Source organism: Plecotus auritus (assembly GCF_963455305.1).
Source record: "Plecotus auritus genome assembly, chromosome: 3".
NCBI lineage: Eukaryota > Metazoa > Chordata > Mammalia > Chiroptera > Vespertilionidae > Plecotus > Plecotus auritus.
This window is the reverse complement of record NC_137772.1, coordinates 143,243,586-143,260,720: the sequence shown is the minus strand read 5'-3', so window position 1 is coordinate 143,260,720 and position 17,135 is coordinate 143,243,586.

Here is a 17,135-nt window from a genome sequence, read left to right as displayed (position 1 = left end):
CTCCGTTGGGTTAATTTGCATACTCGCTCCTGATTGGATGGTGGGTGTGGCTTGTGGGTGTAGTGGAGGTACAGTCAATTTGCATATTGTTTTTTTATTAGATAGGATATCTCAAGAATATTTCATGTGCTTGTCTCCATACAAACTTTATCCTAAGGAAATTTCTATGCCAGATTAAAATATGAACAATTAAAAAAACAACAAAACAGGTTTTCTTATTTCCTTGGAATTTTTTTTTTTTTTTTTTGCCTGACCTTGCTTATGTGAGAATTCCTACTTCATATTAAATATTGACAAATTGATATATACTTTCCATTGACCCTAAAATAATGGTTTAATACAGTTGGGAGGCTTGTATTAGAAGTATTAAATACAATTTGAAGACCTATGAGTTCATTAGGATCTTAAAATTGTTTTGTGATGATAGAGCTCATGAACTAAGAATTGATTACCTACTGTCAAAAGCATTCTCATCACCAAAACAGAGTAGTAAGACTGTCCACTTTTATTCACTCTTTTTGCATACCTGAATGAGACATGTGGAAAACACAACAGTTGGATATATTTCCAGTTCCCTTAGAAACTTTTAAAACTATAATTTATAAAAGTCCTCCAAAATATTGAGTTATTTAGGAAAGATTAAGTTTTCAAATCAATGAGCTTAATATGGCCCAGCTGGTGTGTATTAAAGAGAATGCTGAAGACATTTTGCAGTTAGTATAGTAATGTAGCCTGTTGTCTAAAGACAAGTGTCAAATACTTTCCTACCTGTAGTGGTATCATACATTTCCTGGTCTATATACCCACCATAACTTTTGTTTTAGAGATCTGCAGAACAAAATCAACATCTGAACTTAGATAGCACTGCTTTGACTATTTTAATTCAAATGTGTAATTATTAAACCAATGGTTTAAATAATCTAAACAATTTTCAAAGTTCAATGAAGTAGAATTGCATTATGATATTGTTTAGATAATGAATTAGTCACAATAATTAAATATTGACTATTTCCTTTTAGAAGCTTACAAAAATTCAACATTATGTGTATTATTATTATTAAACCTATTTTACAAATTACATTTGTCAAATAAATAATGACCAGATTAAGTGATTGAATAAAAGAAGTAGTGCCCTGACCAGTTTTGCTCAGTGGACAGAGCGTGGACCTGCAAACTGAAGGGTGCCAGGTTAGATTCTGGTCAAGGGCACATGCTCGATTCCCACTGGGAGCGTGCAGGAGGCAGCCGATCAATGATTCTCTCTCATCATTGATGTTTCTCTCTCTCTCCCTCTTCCTTCCTCTCTGAAATTAATAAAAATATTAAAAAAGAAGTAGTGTAGTGAAAGATAATAGATTGTGTAAACATATTCTATTTGTAATAAGTTATAAGTTGCACTTGTGACTCATTCATATGTCTGAGCCATCAACTATATTTTACATAGGGTAAAATTTGATTAATATATTCATTCCAAGATATTTTATTTATTCATAGAAATGAAATAATTTTATCCATTATAAAGACCTTTATTTTCCCTCAATTGACTAAAAATATATTACCTGCATTTATCCAAATAATTAAATCAAAATATTTAGCTGCTATATTAACATTGTGGGGTATTTGTTAATTAAGCTTTTTATTTTTTAACTTATGTGTTCACAGAAACATTGCATAAAAGCCAAGTATTGCCCTAGCCAGTTTGGCTCAGTGGATAGAATGTTGCTTCTGGGACTGAAGGGTCCCAGGTTCATTTCTGGTCAAGGGCATATACCTTGGTTGCAGGCTCCATCCCAGTCCCCAGTCAGGGTGAGTGCAGGAAGCAACCAATGGATGTGTCTCTCTCAGATAGATGTTGATATTTCTCTCTCTCTCTGTCTCCCCCTCTCCCTACCACTTTCTAAAAATCAATGGAAAAAAAATATCCTTGGGTGAGGATTAACAAAAAAAGAAAAAAGAAAAAAAGAAAGAAAGAAGAAACTCCAAGTATTTACTAAAGTTAAAAACATTGGTCATTTCCAGTAGCAAAGTGTCTTATAAAAATGTAATTAATATACAATTAACAAATTTTTAAAAACCTCTTTCTTTATGCTAACATAATATTTATTTTGTATTGCCCCTAGAAACAGTTTTGCTTTCTTGGGTATAGACAACTTTTATTAATGTAATTATTTGTGTGCTTTCAAACAGTTTTTGGAGGTTGTTCCAAAATTAAATCCTAAAATTTTAAAGTGAAAGAATTGTAAGATTAGATTTTTGATTTCTCATAGTTATTTGAAAATTACAGATTGTTCCATGGTTTCTGTATATGGAATAAATACAACTTTGTGTAGAAAAATATTCTTGTAGCATGACCCATGTATACTTGTGGTTCTTAACCATTTTGGAGTCCTGAAACTTCTGATAATGTGATGAAAGCACAGACATTCTATTTAGAAAAACTTAAACACACGCATACACACACAGGCACACACGCACATATGCACACATGAAGTTTGTTATAAGTTCAAGAACTTTAAAGATCCACAGAAGACTATGCTTGGATTTATCTTGAGTCATAAGCATCAAGTCAAAGACCTCAAAGATTTGATTCTCAACAAATACTTGTTTGCCAGAACAAGAGATTATCAGTGGCTATCAGTCCTGATATGTTTTCAGAATCTAGTTATCAATAAAACAATGTCCATCAAAAAGATTTGAATTGCCTGGCCTTTGTGGCTCAGTGGTTGAGCATCTATATATATAAAAGCCTAAGTGACCTTTCGACCAGTAGCTATGATGTGCACTGACCACCAGAGGGCAGATGCTCCAACCAGTAGGTTAGTTTGCTGCTGGGGTCCAGCTGATCGGGATTGGGTGAGATGGGCCTGACACTCCCTGGAGCCCTCCCACAGTCCCTCCCTGGCCCCAGTTGTGCACCGGTGGGGTCCCTTGGTCTGGCCTGCACCCTCTCGCAATCCGGGACCCCTCAGGGGATGTCAGAGAGCCAGTTTCGGCCCAATCCCCACAGACCAGGCTGAGGGACCTCACCTGTGCATGAATCTGTGCACCAGGCCTCTAGTTTATCTATAAAACAGGAGGTCATGGTTTGATCCTCAGTCAGGCAGATGCCTGGGTTGTGGGCTTGATGCCCAGTGTGGGGAATGCAGGAGGCAGCTAATCAATGATTCTCTCTCATCATTGATGTTTCTATCTCTTTCTCCCTCTTCCTTCCTCTCGGAACAAATATATATATAGCCCTGATGCTCGAAATTCTGCAAGAGTAGGCCTTTCTTCCTCAGGCTGCCGGCACCAGCTTCCCGCTGGCACCTGGGACCCGGGTTTCCCTCTGGCACCCGGGACCCAGGCTTCCCTCACAGCCGGGCTTCATCTGGAAGGTTGTCCGGAAGGACATCTCGTCTAATTAGCCTATATATATTTCCAAGGTCCAAAGTTGTTTAATGTTATAGATAATGCAATTCAGATCATGTCATTGAAATGACAGGGAAAACTTTGCTTTTATATGTAAGTGGGTTCTGGGAGGAAAAATATGAAATAAAAATGTGTTAAATCATACAAACAGTAAAACCAACAAAATAAATAAATAAAGATTAGACAGTTATCCTGAATAAATGAATAAATTATACTTTAACCACAAAGGAATCTAGGTGAAGGCAACTGACTAGATTAGGGCAAATATATTTACTGATAAAGACTTAAACTATTTATGAAAGGTAATATATTCTTATCTGAAAAACAGGACCAGAAAAACCCCAGTTCTTCTAAAACTACAATTATTTCCCCCCATATCATAGCTCAGTTTTAAGCTTTCTCCTGCTGTTTCTTCTGACACATCTATGGTAAATGAGAACAATTATCAGCAGCAATATATTTTTTTTTTCCTACAGAGTCAGTTAGATGGATAAGTAGAATTAGTATGTTTTGAAAAGTCGTCCATCCTCCAATAGATAACCCATCTTAGGGTTGATGCCTGAAATGCCTATTATTATATTTGCTTTTCGGGTAAGAGAGTGAAACTCCAGAAAGCCCTTGAGAAATGAAAATATATTATTACTGATCATATTTGAATTATTATGTAGAGCTTGCACTTTTATTCTCTGTCAAATGTGCAGGTCATGAATCCTTCCTGGTATTTAAGGGGAAAGCTCATGAAATGTGCATTAACCTTGTAGACATATTTTCTTTCAATAAAAAGAGTTGTTGCCCTAGCTGGTTTGGCTCAGTGGATAGAGTGTCGGTCTGTGGACTGAAGGTTCCCAGGTTCCATTTCTGTCAAGGGCACATGCCCAGGTTGTGGTCTCAATCCCCAGTAGGGGGAATGCAGGAGGCAACTGACCAATTATTCTCTCTTATCATTGATGTTTCTATCTTCTTCTCCCTCTCCCTTCTTCTCTGAAATAAATAAAAATGTATTTTTAAAAAAGTTGTTGAATGTTAAGAAAGGATTTTTTATATTGCTTTTATTTATATTTCAAAATTAATTATTTCTTTATTAACTTTTTATTTTTGCTGTTGTTAATCCTCACATGAGGATATTTTTCCTTTGGTTTTTAGAGGAAGTGGAAGAGAGAGGGAAAGACAGAGAGAGAAACATCAATGTGAAAGAAACACATTAATTGGTGGGCCGGGGAGGAGCCTGCAACCCGGCATGTGCCCTTGACCGGAATCATACCTGGGACCCTTTGGTCCGCAGGCTGATGCTCTATCCGCCGAGCCAAACCTGATAGGGCTTTATTAACTTCTTTTAATGTTGACATTATTGCAGGAGTCCCCCTTTGTCTACCTCCATTCTCCCCTGCCTCCCTCTTCCTTCGACTTCACCAAATTAATCATATTGCTTTAAAATTTGTTTTTACTTCCTTACTATTATAAGAATCACAAACTTGGGAAGAGGAGACTCTTAATAGGTGGACAAGAACCATACTGAGCGCCAGAGAAGGAATTACGAACAAATGTGACTTTCATGAAGTGAAAGCTTAAATTTGAAACAGTGTCCTATATTCTGAACGATTAAAATGTTCAGCTATGTTTTAACTTAAAATTGACAAATTTTGTCTAGTTGTTTTAGCTATGCTTCATGGCAAATATACAGACTTAAAAGTATTAAATTAGTCACCTTTTAAATTATCTGAATTGTTCCTGCCTTTCAAAATAGACAGATTTTTAAATATAATATCTCTATTTCATAAAGGTGGATAAAATTTACTTATAAGGCTACAGTAAGAAAGGGACATGCCTAGAACACAGAGGGCATTCACTAAACAGTGGCAAATTAATAACATTTAATTGTGTTGAACAATTGAAACTATCAGTGCACAATTTCCCTATTATCAAAAATTTGTGTGTTATGCTTATATTATCTACTAGTTGGAGGTGGAGGGGTGTCCCTCAGACTGGCCTGCACCCTCTCCAATCTGGGACCCCTCAGGGGATAACTGGCAGTTGGACATCCCTCTCACAATCCAGAACTGCTGGCTCCTAACTGCTCGCCTGCCTGCCTGATTGCCCCTAATTGCTTCTGCCTGCCAGCTTGATCGTCCCTAACTGCTCCCCTGCTGGCTTGATTGCCCCTAACCACCTGTGCCTCAGCCCCGCACCCAGGACCCAGGATTCCCTCCTCCAGCCGACCACAGGCACCCGGGATTTGGGCTTCCCTCCTTCTGGTCAGCCATAGGCGCCTGGGCCAGCTGCAGCTGCAGGGGATGGTGGGCAGGTGGCTTCTCCTGGGCTGCAGCCACAAGTGATGACGCCCGGGACTGCGGGGTGGGCAGCTTCTCCATCTCCCGGGCCATAGCCAGCCACAGGTACTGGTGCCTGGGACTGTGGGGTGGGCGGCTTCTCCATCTACCAGGATGTAGCCAGAGTCAGGTGCTGGCACCCAGTTTCTCTGTCCACCCCAGGACATGGGGCAGGCGGATGTGAGGCTTCTGCAGCTGGCTGCGGCCTGGGATCACAAGGCAGGTGACTTCTTTGTCTCCTAGGCTGCAGCCAGCCTCAGGCCCCGGGGCCAGGTTTATCAGTCTCCCTGAGGACATGGGGCAGGCGGATGTGGGGCGGGCACCTTCTGCAGCTGGCTGCAGCCTAGGATCATGGGGCTGGCGGCTTCTTGGTCTCCCTGGCTGCAACCAGCCTCAGGCATTGGCACCCTACTTTTCCAACTCCCACAAGCCCAGAGTGGCTGGGGGGGCGGGGCCTCTTCCATCTTTGTGAGGTCAATTTGCATACTCACTCCTGATTGGCTGGTGGGCGTAGTGGAGGTACGGTCAATTTGCACCTTTCTCTTTTATTAGTGTAGATGATTTCATCCAAAAATTATAAAACATTTATTTTTATATTATCAAAAAATTGAAACAACTATAATATCATGGTAGAAAAAAAATTATATCTTAAAATTTAATTATTAATTTGAAAACTATTTCTAAATATCCACTCATATTTTCTCCTATATAATTTGGTCACATTCTCTCATTTTCCTTTTTTTTTTGCTAAGCTTGTAGATGGAGCTGCAATTTTTCTTTTCCAAACCGACTATCATCTATCAATCTATCTATTATCTATCTATCTATCTATCTATCTATCTATCTATCTATCTACCATCTATCTATTTACCTTCATCATCATCTATCATTAACCATCACTTAACATTTACCTAGTTTGAAACTTCTGGGATTGCATAAGAATAAAAGGCTACTTAATCAAAATAGTATTTTTATCATTTGTTAGTGAAACTATTAAACCCAACTTTTTCATTCTACTGTGCATCTTAACCACATAACCAAACATAGTAATTTTTAACTTTACTTCTTTAAATGAATAATATTACTGAATTTGCAAACTTAATGATAGAGCAATAGATCCTGAAGAAACAATGATTTATGCTTTTTTCTTTAATATTAACTAGTAACAAAATTTTGGAAAAATTGATTAAACCTTCTGGCATTTCAGATTCATAATCTATTAATTAAAGTATTCAACAATAAATACTTAGATTTTTATTATTTTTAAAAATATATTTGTATTGATTTCAGGGAGGAAGGGAGAGGGAGAGAGAGAAAAATCAATTATGAGAGATACTCATTGATCAGCTGCTTCCTGCACGCCCCCTACTGGGGATCAAAATCACAACCCGGGCATTGTCCCTTGACCAGAATTGAACCCGGGACCCTTCAGTCTGCAGGCTGACACTATATCCACTGAGCCAAACCGGCTAGGGCTACATCCTTTGATTTAAATGTTGTTTGAAAATAACAAGTTTTGTTTCATCTTAGAAAAAAATGTAATTGCTTTTATATTAACCAATAAAAGACTTAGAAATAAAATTGGTTATGTTGAGACTAATAGCTGTAGGAAATCTACAAGAAATCAAATAACTATAAGAAATATATAAAACCCATAAATTTAAGCTTAATATCATACATTTTCAGTAATGTTTGCAAATTGTAAATATTACAGATGAATGTTCCTGAAACTTTTATGTAGATCAAATCTAAAAATCATGTGAGTCCAACATAAAAATTGACCTCAAAATATTATTTATGATGTCATCCCATATGCAAAGAAAAAATACTTCATTTTAGCTAGAGACGCTGTGCAGAAGAAATTACATTTTGGAATAAGACAAAACATCAATATATGAATAGATTTATTGGTCTCATAAAAAGTAAGTAACCAGTTTAATTTTTAGAGAACGAGGAAAGGGAGGGGAGATGATAGATAGATAGATGATAGATAGATAGATAGATAGATAGATAGATAGATAGATAGATAGAAAGATAGATAGATAGATAGATAGATAGATAGATAGATAGATAGATGATAGATAGATAAACTCCCCAACACATGATCGAACCCACACCCTAGGTATGTGCTCTTTTGGTGTACAGGATGATGCTCCAGCCATCTTAGCCACCCAGCCAGGGCATGACCAGTTTTTATTTTATTTTTTAATTAATTTAATTAGATAAACATGTTTCTCTTAGTTGGACTTGATGTTGGGGACACTTTAGAACTATGTATGAATGTGTATGTTAACATATGTATGCATGTATGTGAACATAATTTATTGTGTTTATTGCCTTTGCTCTTTTTGACTCAAATACTCATCACTAAGATTTCTGACACTTTATAGGTATGCAAAAAAAAAACACTGCAATTTCTCTGTATTACTATACATCAAGTAACCTCAAACTCTCTAGGCACTCAGAGCAACTCAGTGTGTTCTCTGTCTGTTAACCAAATTTTGAAAACTTGACAAATACATTTTAAAGTACCCAGTTTCTGGGAAAAAAGACAAAACAAGAACACTAGAGATTTAGATAATTTGGGCTATAACTGCATGATGAGATACATATATATTGACATTTAGATAATTTTTTTAAAAACCTACTATGGAAAAGTTGAAACAAAGTTTAATTTTTCTCCCGTTTTCTTAAAAAAGTTTACTTAACTTTATAGAACAAAGAGGGTAACTCAGCTCATGGCAGCAGTGGGTTGAAAACCATTGCTATTTACATTCTTGTATTTTAACAAACAAAAACAGTGGCACCATTAGATTTTGTGTATTAAAATGAAGACTCCTAGTTTATAACTAATAAAATGTATATGTCAAGGCCCATTTGTAAAATGATTATTTGCAGTTTTCCCCAAACTAGAATCCTATATTCAATAGGAAGACTGTGTGGTGACCTCTATAAACTCAGCAATAGGAAGTTGGCTGAAGTTATTATTTTTCAGTCCAACCATATTAGTATAGAATTAATATATAAGTGCAAGGAACAACAAAGAAAAAATTCTACACCCTCCATCTTGTCTTCTAATCTGTGGCCTTTGCAACTTGGATAAATGAGAAGTGGAATTTCACTGTTGTATAATAATTCAATTGCACAGTATTTCCTAGTCTGCTTGCACACTGGAATCACTTAGGGGAAAAAAATTAAATACCGATTCCTGGAAATTCCAGAGCACTTGTGCTAGACTCTGAGAATGGAGCTCAGGAATGGTAAATGCTTCTCTGGTGATGTTAACAAGCAGAGTTAAAAAACTACTAATTTAAATATATTTGAGTAATGAATGATAGTTTTCAGAAGAACTGGGCTTAGAATTTCATTTACAAAGTCAGAGTTTTGATCCATCTCTACTGTGTGATCTTGAGCAAACTATTTAACTCTAACCCTGAGCTACCTCATCTGTGAAGTAAGAAAAATAGTCATAACTACTTGAGAGTTGTAAGAATTTAATTTAGTGTTTTAGGAAGGAGTTCATGAACCACCTGCATGAATGTCAACTGGAATACATAAAAAATACCAATGACCCATCCCCAAACTATTGGTAAGAACCCAGTAGTCTCGCTCTAGCCAGTTTGGCTCATTGGATAGAGTGTCGGTCTGCAGACCGAAGGGTCCCAGGTTCCTTTCCATTCAAGGGGCCAAGGGCAAGTACCTTGGTTGCAGGCTCCTCTCACATTGATGTTTATCTCTGTTTTTCCCTCTCTCTTCCACTCTCCCTAAAAATCAATGAAAAAATATCTTTGGGTGTGGATTAACAAAACAACAACAAAAAAGAATCCAGTAGTCTAAATTCAGTAAACGATCCACATGATGCTTTTACATTTTGAGTTGTGATAACCACTATTTTTATGGGTACTGGAAGTAACCATTAGGAGAATACCTAGTACATACTAAACACTCAGTACATGTAAGCTATAAACTGATAAATGTAACTTTAAAGTTTGTTGGTATTTTACCACCTGGATTAGATGAAAATTTATAAAAATTCAAACAATCAACCAAAAATACGTATTTTGCACATATTGCCAAACTACCAATTTGGCAGATTTGGGGCTGGAGTTATAATATAATGCATTAATTCAAATTTACAACTTTTGGAATCCTATTTAATGTACCCAGAATCCATGAGTTTTATTTCTTAAATATCTAAAATTAGAAAAAGATACCATAGACTTTCAGGTTGTAGTTAGTTTAATGAAATGAATGGTAGGATTGAGTGTCTTAGATGTTTATATTTTTTAAAAATTAAAAAAAAATTACATGAAGGAACTTCTAGTTACCTGAATTATTTTTAGACTTTTAATATTATTTTTGATGTAATAATATATTATTTACCCAGAAAATATTGTTACATCATCTAGATAAATAATTTATAGACAAATGCATTGTCAGTGAACTTATTATAATTGGAAGGTGATATGCAATAGTGGTTAGGGTCATGGGCTTTTGAATTACACAGTCCTGAGGTAGAAACCGCATTGAATCGCTTATCAATTTACTAGAGCCCAATGCGCTAAATTCATGCAAGGGGCTCTGCTTTGGCCCCTGCCGCTGTGGCTTCATCGGGAAGGATGTCCGGAAGGATGTATGTCTGGTCTAATTAGCATATTACACTTTTATTATTATAGATATGACCTTGGGTGAGTTACTAAATCCAAATTTTCTCATATGCTGTTAGGCTTGATGATATTCTTATTTCATAATATTGCTTCACTTATTAAATAAGATAATAAAATCAACACAAAGTCTTGGCATTGCGTTTCATAGTTGCTCAGAACATGCTGTTTATGCTTATGCCCTGTTCTAGATGCCAGACCTCACTAACAGATCTGTAAATTTGTGAAGGCTTGTTAGTTTTGTTTCCATTTCTTATCAGCTCAGATGCCTTTTCTTCAGAACTAGATAACTTAGTCTCATTCTGTGGTCTCCTCTCTTACCCTCCATTAAGTATGAATTATTAATATTATTTAAATAATTTCTAAGGAAATATCATTAATTCATTAACATTAATTGTGTCAATAGATGGAACTGAATATTTTTCTTAGATCACTCAAGCTAATAAATTATTAAATGAGATAAAGTTCAATAATACCTCTAGGTGTTTTGCTTGCATAATGATCAATATCTAATTTTTATTTCTCTTCAATAGATTGATAGTCAATTTCATTAAAGATTAAATCAAGGTAAGTTTTAAAACACCTGGTAGACTCACTAACATAAACAACTGTATAAAAAAGAAACTTGACAAAATTAGATTTCTTTTTTAATTTCTTGGAAGTATAACTAAATGGTTGGGTCAAGTCAGTGGAAGACATTAAAATAATTATTAATATAGACACATTAATTAAAAATCCTTCTAGACTACTTTAAAACCTGTCAACTGTTATTCAGCATAATCCAGCTATACCATCACATTATATTTTTTGTTATTTTAAAGTCTACCTGGACATAACTGACTTCCCTATGTGCACTCATTTGAATAATTTTTTGTCCTGAATACACTATTATGAAAAGAAGTAATGTAATTAATTAAATGTAGTGTGCTTAGACTATTCCAAATTCTTAGTATTTTTGTTATCCAGCTATTATATTGCTTTGAAATAAAATGGATTAATATTTTACATTGTGCCCTAGCCAGTTTGGCTTTGTGGAAAGAGCATCAGCCTGTGAAGAGCACATTCCCAGGGTTGTGGGCTTAATCCCCAGTAGGGGGCATGCAGGAGGCAGCTGGTCAATGATTCTCTCTCATCACTGATGTTTCTATCTCTCTCTTCCTTCTCCCTTACTCTCTGAAATCAATAAAAATATATTTTAAAAAATATATATTTTACATTGTATTTTATATGGTCAGATCAATAAATCAATTAATCAAGAATGTTGACATAGCATATAGAACTGGTTTGTTAACTTAGTAAAAATGTGCAATACAATGTCTATCTCTATGACTCCTAAAACATTAGTGACTAAAACATAAATCAACCACATAAATTATGCAATTAAAACAAAATAAAGCAGTGGCTTGGGGATTGTTGTTTGTTTTAAGTAAAATTGTACCTTGTAAAATCTTATATTGTGAAAGCAATATGTAAATTTCATTGCAATGATTTTTAATTCACTTAATGAAAATCAGAAAAATGGTAAAAAATATATATAATACATTAAATTATTTATGTTAATAGTAATATAAACATATTTGTAATAATAAAATATGTATTATCAAAATAATTTTTAAAACATCACTTTCTTCTTATAAAATGAAACACTAAATATTAGAGTGACACTATGCATAGTATTTTGACAGCTAATTTTTAGAAGTGTATCAGATCACAACTTATTAAGCACCTACTTATTTGGTAATATGTTGATGAATAATATATAGCATTATCTCCATTAAATTGAATTGGCTAATTGAGAGAGATGTCAAAAAATATTTAAAAATGATATTTTTACCTTTCAAAGATAATCAGTTTAGGTTACTTTACCTAGAAGGGCACTTACATTTTTATTGGTTTTATAGGCTACGCATAACACAGACTCATCATTTCCCAAATTATTTCAGACATCTTGTAGCTCACCATGGCAGAAAATAGTTTATCCATTTAGTAAAATGACATAGCAAAATAGAGCTTCAAGACTAATCTGGAATTCTGATTCCCTTAAGAATGAGATTAATCTACTTGGGCAAGTAAGTAAAAGCACTAGATCCTCACCTAAATTGTCTTTTGACATAAGAATAAATTTTTGATTAGAATAGAAATTTGAGGAGTATTACAAACCAACAAGTTGAACCATATTAATGTGTAATGCTGAGAGGGAAGGTAACAACTTGCATTAGGCAAATTGTGAAGTAAGCTTTCCTTCTGAAATCTCTCAGCTCATGTATGTAACATTTATCCTGTTGTGATTCTTGAACTCCCTAGATGCTCAACCAACTCTCCTACCACAATATTTAAAAGAAGTACCTCATCAGTAGTTCAAATTAAATTAACAATAGGTTGTTATTATCATTCATTTGATAGCTATTTGATGTTAAAAGGGATATTTTGAGTGGCTGTTTCTTGCTTACTCTGTAAATTAGCAGAAAGTTAAAGAGTAGAAATACTTTGGTTTGTGGACTTAACTAAACATATCTCCAACCATTAAATTACAAATATTTAAAATACACACTTAAGTTTCAAAAATCTTGATTATTAGTAAAAGATTTTCCAAATCTTTTCTCCAAGTAATTGGTTCTTCAAAGCGATTTATAAGAATATTAAGAAGGTCATGATTGATGACCAATTTACGGTGGATGAAGATATCACACGCAAAAAACATTTTGTGCCCAATTACATATAATTCACAACTTCAGAAATGTTGCAAATACAAGTTAAAATTGTATGAATAGAATTAAATTTTATTAAAATTTGGATATTTACTTCAAATGAGAATACTTACTTATTTTTATTTTATATAAAGTTAAGGTTGTAAATATGTTTACTTAGGGAGAAAATATTGTTTATTTTACTAGCAGAGATCAGTTTGCTTTCTTTAAAATAACTGTCTTAGGCTAATTTATATATCAAGGACATGACTTTCTAGGAAACTATTCTTGTATTTTTCCCTTTAGTTAGAATAATTATTTTTAGATAAGTAATTATAATTAAAGACTAGATCCAATGTGATACAAATAAAGGGAAAGGTGTAAACCCTCAATAGCTTTCAAAAGTACTAATTGTTAAAGTAAGTTGCACTTTAAGTTCATTTAGTAGTTAATAACTTCTACCCACAGTTATTACCATCTCATTTGTCTTATAATGACCAACAACACTCAATTATTTGATTACAAATGTAACCTAGAGTCAAAAACAGATTACTTTAAAGATAAATAGTGGTAAAGAAATCAAGATCATTATTTTAATTTTTAGATGGAAATATACTCTCACTGATAAAGTAAACAATGTGAAATAACAATGTTTAAGTGTAAAAAAATATATACCATAATAATGAGAAAATAAGACATGTTAAGTAGTTAAACAAAGGTGAACTATTTCATGGGGAAATAGATACATGTAATATATATCAAGAACTTTGCATATCAAGAGCTTTTTTTCAAATAGTTAGGACATACCATAGAAAAATAGATAGATTATTCAATAAGAAAATTGCCTCAGATGAATTATAATAAAGTATTTTTAAATGTCTGGCTTGCAATAGAGTTTAAAGCCTTGGAGATTAAAAATGGGATTGTTATATGTGAAGAAGTGCAGGTATTTTATTTGACTGATGAAGTGAGGGAGAAGACAGGAGAGAAAAATTCCCTGCATCTCTTCCAGAACTTTGACCATAAATTAAATATTTTAAATATTTTTGCAATAGTTAGGTTTCCATTTTAAGTGCTAACAGCCTCCATTGTTTTACTTATATATTGATTTTTGATGACTTTTATACATTGTATAAAGTTGTGTTTATCTGGAACTAGGCAGAATGATTATGTTGGCTATTGAAATTTAAGCTATGGTAACAGAATATATTGAAAGTATAGACTAAGTTTCTGAATTTTGTTTATTCACTGTCACAGTTCACCCTTAAACAACCATTAAATAAGGTGATACTATACTGCATATTAAATTTAATGAGTGTATGCCTCATAGAAATATTAATTTCAGACAAAAATATTGAGAATCGTATTACTGTGTCTTTATCTATTTTAAAGAGATGGCTATTTAGGATATCATTTTTCCTCTTTTAAGACATGAAATTTGAACATGCTATATTCTTGAGTGATTATATTTCTATGAGCATATATAATTTACATATTCCCTCTCATAATGAATTTAACTTTTGGGTAAATCTTTAAAAAGACTATTTAGATAGAGTAAAATCAGAATCTGAAACATTTTTTCAAATGAAAAAAACTACTTTGATCTCACATATGTATTTTTTCAGAATAATGTTCAGATCTAATTATTTTTAAAATGGCCTCAAATCTTCATTTCTTTCTTTCTTCCCTTCTTTCTTGTTAATCCTCACCCGAGGATATTTTTCCATTGATTTTTTAGAGAGTGGAGAGACAGAGAGAAACATCAGTGTGAGAGAAACACATCTCTTGCTTGCCTCCTGCAGGAGCCCTCACCAGGGCCTGGGCCAGGAAGGAGCCTGCAAGCAAGGTAAGTGCTCTTGACTGGAATGTAACTCAGGACCCTTTGGTCCACAGGCCGAAGCTCTATCCACTGAGCCAAACCGGCTAGGGCCTCATATCTACATTTTAATTTCAATGTTCAAAATAGAACATTAAAACAGCCTTGTTTGGGGACAAATAAAGTGAGTTCTACTCTGTATTTAAATCAGAGTAAACATAAACAGAATGATGAAGTTGAAGGGACTAGAATTTTGGGGAAGTGTGACTTTGTTATCTTAATATCTTTAGGATAAAAAATGCCATGCAACTCACATTTTAACCAAAATGTTAAGGATTCAAATAAAATAAATATAAACCTATAAATCTAAAATGAGGAATCCTCTTTTCAGAGAGATGAGATCCTCTAATAAATATGTAAGCTTTTAAGGGATTTAAAGAACTTAATAGAAATATGATTTTCTAATGAGATATGATTTTCAGAGGATGTCACCTATTTGAGCAAGGACATGTAACCAAAAGCCAGGTCAGAGGGGGATACAACCAGAAAGCTAAAGGCAAGAATAAGTTGAGGTGTGGAAGATAAAATAGTAATGCTAAGGTTCTCTCTCATATACACAAAATATATACATGAAATATTGGCATATATACTCACATATATATAAAATTATTAATATTTACATTGGTAACATTAGTAACAAATGTTACAAATTTTGGAAAACATTTCTGGAGTAATAAAATGCAAAGAATATAATATATTTTCATTTAGGAAGGCATTTCCATAATTATACATGACATTCTTTTTTTTTAAATATATTTTTATTGATTTCAGAGAGAAAGGGAAATAGAAATATCAATGATGAGAGAGGATCATTGATCAGCTGCCTCTTTCCCGCCCCTCAATGAGGATCAAGCCCACAACCAGGGCATGTTCCCTGATCCATGAATGGAACTGGTCAGGGCTCCTGCAGTAGGCAACCAATAGATGTGTTTCTCTCACTTCTACTGAGCACCAACCTATATATTTTACATATACATAACATAGCATTGCTTGTGGAGCTTATCTCATGTTTAGCCCCAACAGCCTACACAGGTAAAATTATTCCAATTTCACAGATGAGGGAACTGAGTTTCAAAGTGGTTAAATAACTTTTTTCATATCTGGAGGCTAGTAATTGAAGACCTGTGATTCAAACTTAGGTCTACCTTCTCCTTCCATTGTATCTCCTATGAAGAAAAGGTATACAATATCAAATCTGTGGTAACATGAAACTGGGGAGCTATGTTAAAATAGTGAATGACAAATCAAGAGCTGGAAAGTGGGGATCATGGGTCAGAAGAAACAAGATGAAATTCTCTAAAAATTAATTTTAAGTATTAAATGAAATCTGCAAAAATCAAACGTGTATAGAGCATGTAACTAACTAATATCATAATGTTTGGCATGGGTTCTACTAGTCAGTAGTAGGGTGATAAAAATAAATGTAATTTTAGACTGCATTAAATGAATATATAGATAAGAAAAAAGAAGATAATTAGACTGTTATTTTCAATTGTTAGAGGACATTAAGAATAATGTTTTAAATTTTAATCCTGGGTGCCATGTTCTAAACACATGTTGACAAACTGACAAATGTTGAGTGACATGTTTGTTTTTGTATATATACCATTATTGTACGGCATAGTTTTTCCATGAGAGCTTTATAAAAATTCCCAAAGAATACTGGCTCAGTAAGAAATGAAATGTCCTAGTCTTATAAGTGTGGCTGTATGACAGAAATGGTTCTAAATGACACACAGATTTCCAAATTATATTTTTATACCTGGAAAATATCTACTTTATAAATTGCACATTAATAGTGTTTTTAATGAGAATGCAAGAGTGCTTGCATTAACACTTTTTATATCCATACCTGTTCTTGCTGATAAAATGTGTAGTTTCCAAAAATGTGTATTTCCAAATTTTTATTGTGTTTTTATAAGATGCTTTTCTTTGATGACCATAAATGCTGAAATGGTTCCCTTAAGAAGAGTTTTAAGTGTAAGTAAGCCTTTTAGTCAGTTTAACATATACAAATTGAGACATTATATGAAGTATATACTATAGTTTGTGCTTGAAACCTGTGAGTATCTTATTTTCATAGCAATTAAATAACTATTCATGTCAGTTTCCAGCCCTTTTCACTGGATTTTTATAAAAAAGAAAATAATGTATTTTTTTAAAATCTTACTTC